Genomic DNA, 12,290 nt, shown 5'->3' with positions numbered 1-12,290 from the left:
AGAGTATTTCAGGCATGGAAAGCCAAGACACTCTGGCAAAAAGATCTCTGTGAGTGAGATCCCAGTGGAAAGAACAGGTCTTCAAAGAGGGAGGTGCCTTTCTCTGAAGGGAGGAGAGAACCTCCACTTTGACTATGACCGTGTCTAAACAAGATAAGAGTCGGAGAACTCAGAGGGCTTCCATAGCCTTGGAAACTCATAACTGGTGCATAGGGAGATTACTGATGCCATAAACAGGAGTGTCAATTGGTAAAGTCAACAACAGGAGTCACTGTGCACTTACTCCTCATGTAGGATCTCGGTCCTTAACGTGCTGTACACTGAGGCTTAATGCTATAACGAGTACTCAAACAGTATATTTCACTTTGTGTTTCTATGGGGGTGCAAACGACTGAAATCTTTACTTAATGTACACTAAACTGATCTTCTGTGAAAAAAAAAAAAAAAAAAAAAGAAAGAAATTTTCAATTCCCAACTTGACTCTCACTGGGATTAAACATGACAATAGGTCTGATCTGATTTCATCATCATTTTAAAAAAATCATCTATTATTTTTCACTTTATGTTTCTGTGTGGGAGCAAACTGTTGAAATACTTACTTAAGGTATACTAAGCTGATCTTCTGTATATTAAGATAATCGAAAATGAATCTTGATGTGAATGGAAGGGGAGAGGGAGTGGGAAAGGGGAGGGTTGTGGGTGGGAGGGACGGTATGGGGGGGAAGCCATTGTAATCCATAAGTCGTACTTTGGAAATTTATATGCATTAAATAAAAGTAAAAAAAAAAAAAAAAAAAAAGGAAAGAACAGGTCTTCAAAGAGGGAGGTGCCTTTCTCTGAAGGGAGGAGAGAACCTCCACTTTGACTATGACCGTGTCTAAACAAGATAAGAGTCGGAGAACTCAAGGGGCTTCCATAGCCTGGGAAACTCATGACTGGTGCATAGGGAGATTACTGATGCCATAAACAGGAGTGTCAATTTGTAAAGTCAACAACACAAGTCACTGTGCACTTACTCCTCATGTAGGATCTCTGTCCTTAATGTGCTGTACACTGAGGCTTAATGCTATAACGAGTACTCAAACAGTATATTTCACTTTGTGTTTCTATGTGGGTGCAAACGATTGAAATCTTTACTTAATGTACACTAAACTGATCTTCTGTAAAAAAAAAAAAAAAAGAAATTATCAATTCCCAACTTGACTCTCACTGGGATTAAACATGACAATAAGTCTGATCTGATTTCATCATCATTAAAAAAAAATCATTTATTATTTTTCACTTTATGTTTCTGTGTGGGAGCAAACTGTTGAAATCCTTACTTAAGGTATACTAAGCTGATCTTCTGTATATTAAGATAATTGAAAATGAATCTTGATGTGAATGGAAGGGGAGAGGGAGTGGGAAAGGGGAGGGTTGTGGGTGGGAGGGACGGTATGGGGGGGGAAGCCATTGTAACCCATGAGTCATACTTTGGAAATTTATATTCATTAAATAAAAGATAAAAAAAAAGAAATGGCTTCTAAAGGCACACCACATTATTTATAGTCCAATGATGATTATAAGAAAATAATTGTCATGTATTAATACTTCTACATGGATCAAGGAGCTAATGATTAATATGTTGTTGACCCTACTAGCAAGTTTCTGTCAAGTTTCCCAGATCTGATCAGTCTTTGATTTCTACCACAAGATTGTGCTCATCTGTCTCATGGAACTTCAGGATTCAAGTAACAAGAGAATCTCATTACCTATTGCTACTGTCAAAAATAATAACTCACTTAATGACTTAAAAATGGAAATGTATACTATCAGTATTTGAAGGATGAAAATTAAATCATTTTCTGGCTCAAGCTGAAGTGCAAGGAGGTCTGTGCTTCCTCCAGTCTCTAGGAAATCTCTGCCACTTCCAGCTTCTGGTGGCACCTGTCACTGCTCACAGTTACATCACTTTCCTTTTTATCTACATGATGTCAATTTTCATTTTCATTGAGTATAAACCTCTATTTGCCTTTGGATTGTGAAAACAATTGTGATTATAGGCAGGACTATATGGAAAACCCAAGTTAACCCAATCACATATATAATATAATCACATATATAAATATATATACATATATAATCACATATATAAATTTTTTCGACATAATATTCCAAGGTTAAATGATAAAAACATAAACTTAGTTAAGAGCCTAGAAAAAGTCCTCAGCCAAGCACTGTTGTGGAAAATTAGTTAACATGGAAGCTGTCCCAAACAAAACAGCAGTCCAGCAAACCACTCAACATCACTGAAACTGCCTACAGCCACACTGTTCATTTTCTTTTAAGTCCCTGATTATACTGAGATTTAACTTGATGAACACTTGGATGACACTGAGGGGACTTGAACAGGGACAATGAGTTCTTCCCAATGGGTTGTAATGGAGCTGGAAGAGATGGCATACAGGATTGTCTTCCAAATAGGAAATAAAAGAGTTATTGCAGCTAGAAGATCATCACACCATTTGTAGCCCAGTAATCAAGGAATGGCCATGCAAACTGAGTAAATTCTCCATCCTGAGTATAAACCAAGGACTGAGCTGAATGTAAATCTGATTAAAATTCAGAAAGGACTGTGTAAAATTTGTGAAGAGATGAAAACACACATTTAATAAAACTGAGCATCACCTTTTGGGGGGATATGACTAAAAAAATAACAAAATCATTGTAAAGTTACATTAATACATGAGTGTACTACATTCATGTACATGCTTCTCTGTTGCAAAGGGTACCACCCAGATCAACTTCTTTCCAAGTTCTTTTCTCTGAGCAAGACAGAATTGAAGGAAGAAAAGTAGAAAAAGGGGGATCATGAATGAAATAATTTAAAATGGATTGGACACTCAAAAAAAAAAAAACCCACAAAAATTCAGATAAGGAGCATTACAGTTTATAGGATTTGAGGTTGCCCTTTATAGAATGAGGGTGATGTGTGGGACAACGTCTACTTGAATATTCAAATAGAACTTGGGTAGTTTAATTCAGATATGCACACAGATAAATTGAAAATTATCATATGAGTATACATGTGACCACAGTTTAATTGCCTGAGCTAGATACAACATTCCCCATCCAGGACTGGAGAACAATATTATGGCTGGGACATGTGTCAGATGATATGCCTGTGGTCACATCATGGTTTGTACTACAATGATGTGAGGAAAGAATCCTAGGCAGACAACAAAACTGCTATACAACAAGTGAACTTTGTAGTTTATGAAGATGGTATTCCAAATGACTATTTATGATAACTTAACTTATTTGTTAGCAAAATTTATAAATGAAAGCACAGTTCATTTAGTTGGCCCCACTTTAAAGGGAAATTAAAAATGCAGCTTGTATAACAAAAGAATTTCTGAATAATGGTTAACCAGTTTGCCACAATTCATCATGTGAATTGCCTAATAATTGCTGAGGTGTGGTTACACCAGAGTTTTTCCAGACACATTACATTTTCAGAGATTTCTCTGTAATCCTGCCAAGTTTTGCAAAATTTTGGATTATAGTAAAGGGTTTTCCAAATACATTACAGTCATAGGATTTTTCCTTTGGTGAGTTCTTAGTTAAACATTGGCAGATGACTTATGGTATTCCCATTTCTTTTTTTTTTAAGACCTTTTCTTTTTTATTTATTTTTTTTGACAGGAAGAGTGGACAGTGAGAGAGAGAGACAGAGAGAAAGGTCTTCCTTTGCCATTGGTTCACCCTTCAATGGCCACTGTGGCCGGTGCGCTGCGGCCGGGGCACCATGCTGATCTGATGGCAGGAGCCAGGTACTTTTCCTGGTCTCCCATGGGGTGCAGGGTCCAAGTACATGGACCATCCTCCACTGCACTCCCTGGCCACAGCAGAGAGCTGGCCTGGAAGAGGGGCAACCAGGAAAGAATCCAGCGCCCCAACCGGGACTAGAACTTGGTGTGCCGGTGCCACTAGGCAGAGGATTAGCCTAGTGAGCCATGGTGCTGGCCTGGTATTCTCATTTCTGATCTCTTCAAGAGAACTGAATACTTATTAATTGGAGAGGGATTTTTTAAACATTCAATACATTGATTTTCTTTTACCCCTTATGACTTCTCTGATGATTTCTGGTATCTGGTTTCCAGCTAATGGTTTTATCATATTTACTGCATCCAAAGAATATCACCTTTCATGCATTCTGTATCTATGTAAGTTTGAATTCCAGGAAAATATTTTTTCTGCATTCATTGCACTCCTAATAAAACCCTTGTGTGATTCTATGATATATAATGATTGATTTCTGATAATTTTTTTCACACTAATAATATTTACAAGCTTTCTCCCTTACGAGAGTACCTGTAGTAATGGTTATGATTTCCAGCAAAAGGATTCGTCACAATTGTTTCTTTGATTTGGGGAAAAAGCTTTTCCACATTCAGTATGTTCTTAAGGTTGTTCCCTTGTTTCAATATCATGTAGTGAGACATTATTTTACAACAAAAGGCTTTTACATTCATGAATTTCCTTGTGAATTCTCTGATGCTATAAAATGTGATTTTGGCAAGAAGCTTTCCAACTTTCATTGCATTCATGAGATTTCTTTCCCATGTGAATTCTCTGATGTCTTATGTGATGTGACTTCTGGAGAAAGGATTTTCTACATGCATTGCATTCAACAAGATTTTCTGCTATATGAATATGATTGCAGTAGCGTGTTGAATTTTGGTTAAATCTTTCTTAACTCATTACATTCATAAGATTTCTCCCTTGCGTGAATTCTTTTATGAAGTCTGACTTATGGTAACAGGCTTCTCTACAGTCATTGCATTCATAAAGTTTCTCCCCTGTGTGAATTCTCTGATGCATTATGAGTTGTCAATTATAGCCAAAGGCTCTTCCACAGTCATTGCATTAAAAAGACTTTAATCCTGTGTGAATTCTCTGGTCTGTTATATGTTGTGATTTATAGCAAAAGAATTTTGCACAGTCATCACATTTATGAGGCTTCTCCCTTGTGTAAATTCTGATGCTCAATGAGGTCTGACTTCTGGCCAAAGGCTTTTCCATAGTCAATACCTTCACAGAGTTTCTCCTCTGTGTGAATTCACTGGTTGTGCTTTGATTCATAACAAAAGGCTTTTCCACAGCCATTATATTCATGATGTTTCTACCCTGTGTGAATTATCTGATGAATTGAGATGTGACTAATCCTAAAGAACATTCATAAGGTTTCTACCCTGTGTGAATCCTATGACGTTTGATAACATCAACCTTTTGGACAAAGACTTTTCTACAAATATTAAATTTGTAAGATTTCTGTACTGTGTGACTTGTTGAAAATATTATGAGGCTGGACTTCTGGCCAAAGGCTTTTCACAGTCATTCATAAGGTCCCCTCCCCCCCCCACTTTGTGAATTTTCTGGTTTCATGAGGTCTGACTTTCAGCTAAAGGCTTTTCCACAGATATTACATACATTAGATTTCTCTTCTGTGTGAATTATCTGATGTTTGATGGGGCCTGACTTCTGGCAAATGGCTTTTCCACAGATATTCAGTGATTACATTGGGTGTCTCTCATGTGCGGATTTTTTGAGGTTTGATAAGGGCTAACTTATGGCCAAAGGCTTTTCCACAGTCATTACATTTATAAGGTTTCTCCCCTGTGTGAATTCATTGATGTATTATGAAGCTTGACTTCTGAACCAAGGTTTTTCTAGTCATTACACTCATAAGATTTCTCCCCTGTGTGAATTTGCTGTTGTTTGATTATGTCTGACTTTTGGCCAAAGGCTTTTCCAGTCATGGCATTCATAAGGTTTCTCTCCTTTGTGAGTTTTCTGATGAATGATGAGGCTTGATTTCTGGCCAAAGGCTTTTCCAGTCATTACACTCATAAGGTTTCTCCCCTGTGTGAATTCTCTGATGTATTATGAGGCTTGATTTCCAGCCAAAGGCTTTTCTGCAGTTATTGCATTCATATAGCTTCTCCCTGTGTGAATTCTCCCATGATTTATAAGGCTTGACTTCTGGCCAAAGGCTTTTCCACAGTCATTGCACTCATAAGGTTTCTCCCCTGTGTGTGTTCTCCGATGCTTGATGAGATCGGACTTCTGGCCAAAGGCTTTTCCACAATCATTATATTCAAAAGGTTTCTCCCCTGTGTGAGATCTCTGATGCATTATGAGGTTTGACTTCTGGTCAAAGGCTTTTTTTTCCCAGTCATTACATTCATAAGGTCTCTCCCCTGTGTGAATTCTCTGATGTATTATGAAGCTTGACTTTCAGTGAAAGGCTTTTTTTCCCAGTCATTACATTCATAAGGTCTCTCCCCTGTGTGAATTCTCTGATGTATTATGAAGCTTGACTTCCTGTGAAAGGTTTTTCCACAGTCATTACATTCATAAGGTCTCTCTCCTGTGTGAATTTTCTGATGCATTATGAGGTTTGACTTCTGGTCAAAGGCTTTTCCACAATCATTGCATTCATAAGGTTCCACCCCTGTGTGAATTCTCTGATGCATTATGAGACTTGACTTCTGGCCAAAGGATTTTCCACAAACATTACATTCATAAGGCTTTTCCCCTGCGTGAATTCGCTGATGCTTAGCAAGGTCTGACTTGCACAAAAAGGCTTTTCCACAGTCATTACATACATAGCTTCCCTGTGTGAATTCTCTGATGCATTATGAGGCTTGACTTCTGTCCAAAGGCTTTTCCACAGTCATTACATTCAAAAGGTTTCTTCCCTGTGTGAGTTCTCTGATGCATTACAAGGTTTGCTTCCAGCTGAAGGCTTTTCCACAGTCATTGCAGGCATATGGTTTCTCCACTGTGTGAATTCTCTGATGTTTGGTGAGGTCTGACTTCTGGCCAAAGGCATTTCCACAGTCATTACCTTCATAAGATTTCTCCTCTGTGTGGATTTGCTGATGTTTGCCAAGGTCTGATTTGCACAAAAAGACTTTTCCACAGTCAATACATTTATGAGATTTCTCCTCTGTGTGAATTCTCTGGTGTGTTATGAGGTATGATTTCAGAAGAAAGGCTTTACCACAATCATTACATACATGAGGCTTCTTCTGTGTGTGAATTTTCTGATGTCTAATGAGATCTGACATCTGGTGAGTGGTTTCTCCACATTCATTACACACATGGGGGTTTTTCTGTATGTGAGTACTGTGATGGATGGTATGGAAGGACTTACAACTGGATGATTTTCCAAAAGATTTATATGCATAGGTTTTTTTTTTCTCTGTGTGGTCTCTGATTTATTGCAAGTTGTGATTGGTAAATGACAGGTTCCACATAACTAATATATTCATAAAATTTCTTTGTTGTGTGGGTTTGTTGATCTACACTGAGGTTAGACTTTTTATGGAAAGTTTTTACTATTTGAGCTATCTTTCCAAAAGTGACAGTATACTTCTGACAGGTTTCTCTTAAATGAACTCTGTCAGATTTATAGAATATCTTCTTTGTCAAGACTTTCCCTTGTCCAATATGTTCAAATGGCTGCTTCACAGTCTGAATCTTATAATGCTGACCAATAGGCTCACAGACCTGGAGTAAGGTCCCAGATACCTTACTGGCATCAAATTTCTCTCCAGCTTGTAGCTTATCAAGTCCACTGGGGGGATACACATTGGAACATACATTGCATTCCTCAAGTTTCATTCTTGAATAATTTCCCCCCCCTTTTTTTTTGACAGGCAGAGTGGACAGTGAGAGAGAGAGACAGAGAGAAAGGTCTTCCTTTGCCGTTGGTTCACCCTCCAATGGCCGCCGTGGCCAGCGCGCTTCGGCTGGCGCAACGAGCTCATCCGATGGCAGGAGCCAGGAGCCAGGTGCTTTTCCTGGTCTCCCATGGGGTGCAGGGCCCAAGCACCTGGGCCATCCTCCACTGCACTCCCTGGCCACAGCAGAGGGCTGGCCTGGAAGAGGGGCAACCGGGATAGAATCCGGCACCCCGACCAGGACTAGAACCCGGTGTGCCAGCGCCGCTAGGCAGAGGATTAGCGCAGTGAGCCGCGGCGCCGGCCAATAATTTCCCTTTTTGAGAATCAGTTTTGGAATATGTATTGAACTTACATTAAGTGTTTTTATTAATTCAATTCACTTGGGAGTGGTTGTCTTATTATTTTTCATAACATCCTGATTCAGATTTTTGTCCTGACTTTCCTGGTTGGTCTTAATCATGTCATCCTTTTTTGTGGCAACTGAAATGAGAAAAAAAACCATATCAATGAAACATAATTTTCTCCTGGCATATTCATGTAAGTGGAATGAAGCTATTTTTTATCCAAATAGCATAAGATTTTTAACAAAATTGTTACAAGATGTTTATATAAAATATATAATTTTTCTCCTTAACATTAATATATTAAATTGTGCAAACAGATTTCCCCATGTCCAATCATGATTCTGCTTACTACCTGATTTTTTTTCAAGTATGGCAGAATTGCTTTTGTGGTAATATGTGTGTGAATTCACTGCTTAGGAGACCTGCATCCCAAAGTAGGGCCATTTTGATTCCTGGATACTCTGCTTCTAATACAGTTCATGTGCTTGAGACCCTGTAATACACCAGTGTAGACTAGGGAGTTCCAGGGCTCTGGCTTCATGATAGTCCATCCTAAGTCTTGTAAGCATTTGGCAAGTGAGCTAATAGATCTCTTTCTCTCCTTCCTCAAATGGTCATTCTGCATTTCACAAAGATGAAACAATTATATAAGATGTTAAAGAATGGACAAATATTAAGTAAAACTTCACCCATGCTTACAAACCAATTTTCCCTGTTCTTTTTCTCCAATTTATATTTATAAAAATATTTTCTCTGGTATTTCAACCATAAATATGGGAAAGTTTCACTGTATCATTTACTTGCAGGTGGAGAAGAATGAAATGTGTCTGCACTCTAAGCAGGACCACATTTAAGAAATGACACTTTAATCTATAGTTGTCTCTTGTTCTGTCTTCCTAGGAAAACAAAATTTGTGAAATTTTTCAAAATAAAAACTCTGCTTTTATCTGCACTCTATGACAGCTTCCCCATATTCCTATGGGAACCAGATGTCTTCAGCTTCTTATAACTACAATAGGTACAGAAAAGTCCCAATATACCACCTTGGGTATAAATTCCTTACTGGTTTATAGAATTTGTTTCTGCAACCCAGGGTGTGTCCACCTTCTTTGAAAAAGTGTTTTGTAACTCATTCTGAAATCACCAGCACTGGCTATTTCCTCTTAATTCTTTCTATAAACACTCCTGTGTGATAATTTGAGTTTCTGGGGACTTTTGACCCTTTGTCTCCTATTTCCACAGATTTTCATTTCCTATGCCTTTTTATCATTTTGTTGTTTTTCAATGATGTTGAAAAAACAAGAATCCAAACTTCAAACTCTTTTTCTAAACAAATCTGAGCCATTCAAGATGAACCCTTGAGGTTACTTGACCTTGTTACTCAGAATTTCATGACTTTCTTGGTGAGTCTAGGATAATTTATTTTCATGTTCCTATATAAGTTCATGATTTCCTTATGAATTCTGCTATCACAGCACAGAGGCTTACTCCAGATCATTTTTTAGCATTCACTTATTTATTTACTTACTTGAGAGTGAGAGAGACAGAGAATGTGAAACAGAGAGAATGAAATAGAGGGTTGCCAGCCACAGGCTTACTCCTCAAATGTTCCCAACAATTTAACACTTTCTTATTTATTTTAGAGGCAAAAAAAAAAAAAAAAGAAAAAGAGACTAAGAAAGGGAGAGTTCACATTTATTGTTTCTGCCCTGAGATGCTTAAAATATTAAGTTATGTGTGTAGCCAAATCCATGAGTGGGAACTCAGTTGGAGCAATTAGTAAGAAATAAATTTCTGTAATTGCTCAATTAACAAGCACTGAAGGAATTAATAAATGCTTAAAGGAAAAGGTAGAAAAGTGTAGAGAAGGATAAGTTAGAATTTGGGGAATGAATCTAGCCTAGAAAAAAGCCTTCATAACAACAAAAAAGGATTGGAATTTTTTTTAAATCAAATAACATCTTCACCAAGAACAAAATAATTACAGAGATATTGGTATCCCTAGACACTCTACAATGCCTATGTCTGATATACACAACCAGCTGTCATCAGGAGTAAGTCTTGGGAAAAATTCATGGAAAGAGTACCAGTCAATATCTGCTGCACTGTTTTTGCCTTGGCCTCCCTGCCCAGTATGTGCAGACTGACCTGGAAGGCTCTGATTTAGGCATTCTTCCACCATCCATGGCACTACTCCTTGCTCCAACTTGGAGATCAAGTCAGGTTTGGTCATGCAGTATCCTAATAATGGAAACAATGTAAGACTTTGTGAAATAGATATCTTGGGTTATTTAAAGAACTACAGCTTGGTCCAGGTTCTAGGCAACAAATGTTCCAATTTGAATCCAATCCTAGATGGTAGACATTCAGATTATTCATTTTATCAAATTCTATACCTGTCAATAATTAAACTTTTTAAGGTGTTCTCTTGTTTGTAAACTAGCAAGAAAGGTTCCCATTTGGCATGTGATGGGTGTCACTTACCCAAGGAGAACAAGATACTGTAGGTCTCCAGCATCACATCCCTGTAGAGGGTTTTCTGAGCATTATTCATATTCTGCCATTCCTCCCAGATGAAATACACAGCCTGGTCTACAAACCGTATCATTACCTGTAACAGAATGCTTCTGCTCAGCATAACAACTCTGTCACAAAGCAAACACTAATAGAGTTGTATATCTTGTATATGGGAATGAAGAAAGAAGGGAAGGATGAGGTTTCATTTTAGACTTGAACTTTTGGACAGCCACACAGAAGCATTCAACAGGAAGTCAAACTTCATATCTAAAAGCCATGAAAAATGTCCCAGCTGGAGGGATACAGGAGTTTTAGATCACAAAGGGCCACATCTGTCAAGGGGAATTATACTACAGACTGGAAGGGATACAATATTGACCCTTGGATGAGTAGTGTTCAGAAGAGTATAGAAGTATTCAGGGAAAAAGACAATGACCCATCACTGAAGCTATGATGGAAAAGAACAAAGAAGAATTTCCAGAAAAACATAATTCACAATCACTTCAAATATGGCAAAGAAAAGATATTTTAAAAGAGAGGCCAGGCATTTAGCTTAGTGCTTAACATGCTAGCTAAGATACATTAGCTCTACCTTGGAGTGCCCAGGTTGGATTTCCAGTACCAGGTTCAGTTCCTAGCTCCCAGAATGAGAGAGGCCTAGACTTCATTCCTGACTCCTGCTTCAGTCCTTCCCCACTTCTGTTTGGTATGATTATATAGGGAATGAATAAGTATATGGGAGCTGTTTATCACTTAGTCCATCAGCTTATTTCTCTGCCAAGCTCCTACATATTTTGAAATAAGAGAGAAGATTCAAGTAAGAAAAAGAATAGTAAATAGCTTTTGGCTTTGTCTATGCATATTCTGCTAATAAAATTTTGAAGAACTGAAATAACATTACACCAAATTAAAGTGAAAACAATGGAATTATTTGCCCAAAAACAGATCTTGGGAGACTACATTTGTGACTAACTGAGAGAAATACATTAAGATTTATTTAAGAACCTACCATTGGCACCAGTATTGTGGTACAATGGGTTAAGCCTCCACCTACACTGCTGGCATTCCATGTGAGCAGACAATATGAGTCCTGGCTACTCCATTTCCAATCCAACTCCCTTGCTAGTGTGCCCGAAAGAGCAGTCAAAGATGACTTGAATATTTGGGTCCCTTCCCCAATATGGGAGGCCAAAATGGAGTCCCAGGCTCCTGGTTTGGCCTGGCCCAGTCCAAGCCATTGTCACCATTTGAGGAATGAACCAGTAGATTGAAGATATCTCTGTCTCTCTGTCCCTCCCAATTTCTGTAATTCTGCCTTTCAAACAAAATATAAATCTTAAAAAAATAAAATAACCTGCACTAGATTCTTTTCCTCATATTCCTGACCTCATCCCTGAATCAAGCTCAGCTCTTCAAAACTATTAGACTGTCTTACTCTAACAATTCAAAAACAAACTTAACTGATTTGTGTTTTTTTTTCCTTTTTTTATTTTTTATTTATTTTTTATTTTTTGACGGGCAGAGTGGACAGTGAGAGAGAGAGAGACAGAGAGAAAGGTCTTCCTTTGCCATTGGTTCACCCTCCAATGGCCGCCACGGCCAGCACACTGCGGCCGGTGCACCGTGCTGATCCGATGGCAGGAGCCAGGAGCCAGGTGCTTTTTCCTGGTCTCCCATGGGGTGCAGGGCCCAAGCA

The 12,290-nt window shown here is 38.3% G+C and overlaps 1 pseudogene; it reads right to left on the bottom strand.

Moving 5' to 3' along the window:
- Positions 1–5,925: 5,925 nt before the first annotated feature.
- LOC138847462 (uncharacterized) lies at positions 5,926–10,685 on the bottom strand (annotated as a pseudogene).
- Between the last annotated feature and the right edge of the window lie 1,605 nt (positions 10,686–12,290).

Source organism: Oryctolagus cuniculus, chromosome 21, assembly GCF_051225735.1.
Source record: "Oryctolagus cuniculus isolate XC-2025 breed Fujian yellow rabbit chromosome 21, ASM5122573v1, whole genome shotgun sequence".
Lineage (NCBI taxonomy): Eukaryota > Metazoa > Chordata > Mammalia > Lagomorpha > Leporidae > Oryctolagus > Oryctolagus cuniculus.
The sequence above is the reverse complement of the archived record's forward strand: the minus strand, read 5'-3'. Positions and strand labels throughout refer to the sequence as shown.